The sequence below is a fragment of the Mizuhopecten yessoensis genome, unplaced genomic scaffold, assembly GCF_002113885.1.
Source record: "Mizuhopecten yessoensis strain PY_sf001 unplaced genomic scaffold, ASM211388v2 scaffold10981, whole genome shotgun sequence".
NCBI lineage: Eukaryota > Metazoa > Mollusca > Bivalvia > Pectinida > Pectinidae > Mizuhopecten > Mizuhopecten yessoensis.
Window position 1 is genome coordinate 8606 of NW_018408818.1, and position 4976 is coordinate 13581.

Here is a 4976-nt window from a genome sequence, read left to right on the forward strand (position 1 = left end):
ATTTACAGGAACGGACAGAAACGGGCGACGATTTACAGGAACGGACAGAAACGGGGGAGGATCAGACTTATTTATATATATTTGATTATCCTTATCTGGTATAAGGTATATTTGATATTACATGATCGGGGCAGGATCGGACTCCGTGTTTCCTTCATTCCTTCATTCTCTCTTTCTTTTAACTTTGTGGTTAATCAGTACAGACATAATGGGGAGACGTAATATTTATCTATTTCTGTATCAATTCATTGCATTGATCAACAATAAAATAAACACACCTTGAAACATATTATCGACACTATAAAATGAGACATTCACTATTAAATTATTAGAGTTGAGTTGCATGCAATCATACACCGGTAGAGTATCTCATAATCTATCTGAAATGAAATCTAAAATCATAAAATTAAACATCTCTTTCCTAAAACGTATTCGTTTTTTCATATAAACATATATACATGCGACTCAAGCAGTTAGAAATATAGTAATCAGTCTCACTATATTAATTCTATTCATGTCATAAAATGGTGTTATTAAGATCATATGTATAAATTTAACAGGAAATATTTAGAAAATTTGAAATTACTTTTCAAAAATGTTAGTTATTCAATTTTGTTAAACATAACAGTATCAATTATATAACAATGCTGGAGAAGAACCTTCAGTTAAATAAGATACTCAAATACTATGAAATTCAAAAAGTATATGAATTGTATTTGATTCAAAGTCCTTTCAATTACTTGATTAACTCACGGATAGTCTGTTTTGGCCAAGCTAGATATTTTTCCAGATGTAGTTCTCTGACCAATCTTATGTAGGGGAGACGAGTAGGTTGTCATTAACCAATTTAAAAATTGAATAGTTCAATAAAAGGAATTACGTTACGCTTCTTATATATCAATCCAGCGACGTATATATATGTATTACATATACATCTTTGATTATTCGAAAGCAAAATACTAAATGACATGAAAAGTTGTTGCCTAATTCTGTGTTCAAAATTGATTTGACTCCCAGAGATACTGTATACATATATATACTATTAATAACCCTGAGCTTGTGGCACTAATTAGGAAATAACAGAAATCTGTTATCTGGAGTACGGCTCCTTTCTGGACTCGGGCAAATATCCTGGGTCTGTGCCCCCGGGCACTTAACAATCTAAGTTCCTCTATGCAAGTGAAATTTGGTGTATGCACAAAGCTCCAGAGATAGAACATGTACATTTACATTTTTGTAAGAAACTACTAAAAGTGAAGAAATCGGCCAATAACAACATGGTATATCTTGAATTGGGACAGTTACCTCTAGTTGGGATGAGAAAAATTAGAATGACAAAATATTGGTTTAAGATATTAAAATCTGAAAATTGTATTACATGTATATCAACTTCCTATAGGTTTTTATTACAGTGTTGTAGTAGAAATGATTTCAACTGGGCTATAGCAGTAAGAGATGAATTAAATAATCTAGGTCTTAGTGATGTTTGGTTAAATCCATGTATCTCTCAGCAAAATTTGTTATTACCATTGATAAAACAAAGAATTTTTGATCAAGGCATACAATTCTTAAGGGCCACAGTGGAAAACTCTCCAAAATGTTTATTGTATAAACATATAATAGATTTTGGAGAAACATTACAATTTAACCTCACAAAATATATACCAAAGAAATATCGCATTTGTTTAACTCGAATACGTACATCTACCTATTCTTTAGCTATACAAGTTGGCAGGTATAATAATATACCTAGAGAACGTAGATATTATAAACAGTGTAACTCCCCCTCTGAAGTAGAGGATGAATTTCATTTTTAGCTCACTTGGTCCGAAGGACCATGGTGAGCTATGCCATACCGCAGCGTCTGTCGTCTGTCTGTCAACTTTTCCTTTAAAACGCTACTAGTCCTGAACGCCCAAGTAGATTTTGACTAAATTTGGTCTAGAGCATCCCTAAATGGAGTAGATTCACGAAGGGTCATTTTTGACCCCGTTTTTACGAAATTTTTAAACTTGTTACAGAACAAAATAACATGTGTCAAATCCTTGGCTTACATCTAGAAAAACATATTCCAAAATGTTTGACAGAAAAAAAAACGTATTTTTCTTACTGCGCATGTCACAAATTACCATGGTTACGCCTTTTGACTAAAATTTACCCCAAATGTCTAGATATTTTCCTCAAATAACCATAGGCACCACGTTTCGCCCAGAATATTTTTTATTGCAAACGAAAGAAAAGAAATCATAAAAATTATTTATATCATTTGTTTTTTGGGCGAAGTTTGGTGCCATATGATAAAACATGAATGTTTGCAAGATGGAAGTGAGAAAAAGTCGATATTCCGGCAATCCTTCTATGCCTTCCTGCTAGTGATGATGAGATAATAACAGAGATATGATAAAACCCTGGTCGACACCAGCTACAGGGAAAAAGTATGTTGGCTATGAAGACTTGAATTGATTCATGATGTATAAAATACTTCGTTGCTTGTTTCTTTTTTTAATCGAATATAAATTTGTGGTTGAGTACCGCGGTTATATTAGCGCGCTCACGGTTCACAACGTTAAATGCTGGTGCCACCGTTACGTTACGCCATTGACGTTTTGCTATTCCCATAAATAATAATTCATGTTGATCATCACGATAATCACGAACAGATGAAGAAGATGTAGTAGGGTCGAGATTTCCCCCTATTTTAACTACAAGTTTGGAGTAAGAAGCTGGAATCGTAACAATTGAGGTAAGAACTCATTTCCGCTCGATCAAGCTGTCATCTTTCAAAGAAAATTGGACAACTCGTCCCGAAATGTCACAGTTGTTTATAAGGTCAAGTTTTAAGTATTTATAAAGATATTTTATGGTGGTATTGATCGTGACGTGTTTTTTTACAAATTTCGGAAGTTCTATTCATCAGTGAAATAATGAAAATATCTGCTATAAGGCGTGAAAACATCCACCCATTCTATCGATATTGCAGGCCGAATGCGACTCTTGACCTAATGATTGAGTCCCTGTTTACCCCTCGTAGTTAGTTTTGTAACAATAAGGCCGTATAATCCATTTTGTTTTCACTGATACTTCTTCTGTAGAACATTTAGACAGCAGTATAATGATTTCATGACAAGAAATTGGGCAATAGCGCAAAAAATGAGCAAAGTATCGCGAGTCACAAATTATTGAACAGTATGTACAAGTTTGAAACTTAAGTTACAATGAGTGTTACGTTGGTGTAATGGTTATATATATATATATGTGTTTACTGTATTCTAAATAAGAGTATATTTATGAAAGAAAACAAAATCGCGTTGAATATATATATATGTTTAAAAAAACAGATTTGGTTTTTTAGTCACCCCTGGGGGAACCCCAGAGGGGACTATTAATTTTGGTTTCAGTCCCAGATTTTGACCTCTGTTAGGAGGGCTGTTGTGTATCTTGCTTCTGTCGGAATATACCAGGCGCTAATTACAAGCTCTTGGATAACTCAGATATCGATTTCCTTTTTAAACAGGAATAAGATAAACCCTAAAGGCGTTCCAAATTCCCCACGGGAATTACATATAACCTAAAGATGTTCCGAGTATGAATCAGGCACCTTTGAGGTTCCTGAAGGGGTAAACTGTCGTATTATAAATTGCTATTGACCGATTTAGATATTTTAGTCTGACCAACGACTACCGTTAATATTTGCGTATAGTGCGCACTTTTTTAGGGGGAAAATGAAGTGTCAAGAAAGGGGTATACACGATACTCAAGAACAATCCAAAACCAGTCCTTGGTCGCGACCATTTCTCGTAATTTTTTCGAGGATTTTCGGAAATGTTTTGATGTATGTTAACAGCAAATCCCTGATTGCATTGCCAATTTAACAATTACGAAAAGTTGCAAGTTTAAGTCATATAATACTATAGAATCGGATAAATAAACTCAAGTAAAGTAGGCTCAACTTTTCAGGACGTTATGTTGTGAATTGATAAATACCACGTATCGGGAAACACAAAGAATTGCATCGGAAGTTGCGTGATACTATTAACCGGCAGGAATTTACAAAGTGGCATCCATAAGAATTGAACCGATAATGATAAAAGTTTGAGTTTGAAAATTAAATATCAACGGGTTCAAAACAGCCAAATACATTCTGATCTTTTATTTTCGAAGGAGAATTGCTGATATCACAATTGTTTGGTGTTCTTCATGTCTTGCGAATTCGGCTGTTGGCGGTCCTTGTCGGATTGACTGCCTTTAAGCGTACAGTACACATTCTGCCGATGTCGATGACCGATTCAGTTGGATTTGCAGACGATCAGAAAACTACTTGGAAAAGTGTATTTCATAACAAAAATAGTAGAAAATTTATCCGTATATACGATTGAATCTTTTCTGAAACTTATTGTTGTGAAAACAACATCGTTATATTCCAATAACCTGTTCTGCCCATGCCAGGTGCATCGATCACCGTGTCGGCGCGCAGATCTCCCCGTATTCGAGGTGTCGGTCAACGCTAACGTTATATTTGCGACATACTCTCCTATTAATTCCCTGTGTTGCCATGGCTACCTGAACAGCTTGTATGTATTTACACCTGGTAATTGTTTACTATTTTGATTGACAGGTGGAAATATATCCGTTGTAGCTTGGTCAATGATTTATCGGAAAATGATCATACAGAATGATGGGGTGACTCTCATGTCATTCTGACATATTTCTAGTTTTTTAGGTCACCTGAGACAAAGTCTCAAGTGACCTATTGCGATCGCCTTTTGTCCGTCGTCGTCCGTCGTGCGTCCGTAAACAATTTACATTTTCAACTTCTTCTCCAAAATCCCTGAACCAATTTCAATGAAATTTTGCAGGGACCTTCCTTGGACAAAGGTCAACAAAAATAGTTGCCGGTTTAGTCCTAAGCCCCCAGGGGCCTGAGGGGCGGGGCCAAAAAGGGTCAAATTGACTAAAATTTCAAAAATCTTCTTCTC

The 4976-nt window shown here is 35.2% G+C and overlaps 1 protein-coding gene across 1 annotated transcript in view; it reads left to right on the forward strand.

Annotated features, from left to right (window-relative positions):
• The window catches only part of LOC110464295 (nuclear RNA export factor 1-like), a 48194-nt gene that overhangs the window by 1074 nt on the left and 42144 nt on the right, over positions 1-4976 (forward strand). The gene's annotated exons all lie outside the window — the stretch shown is intronic.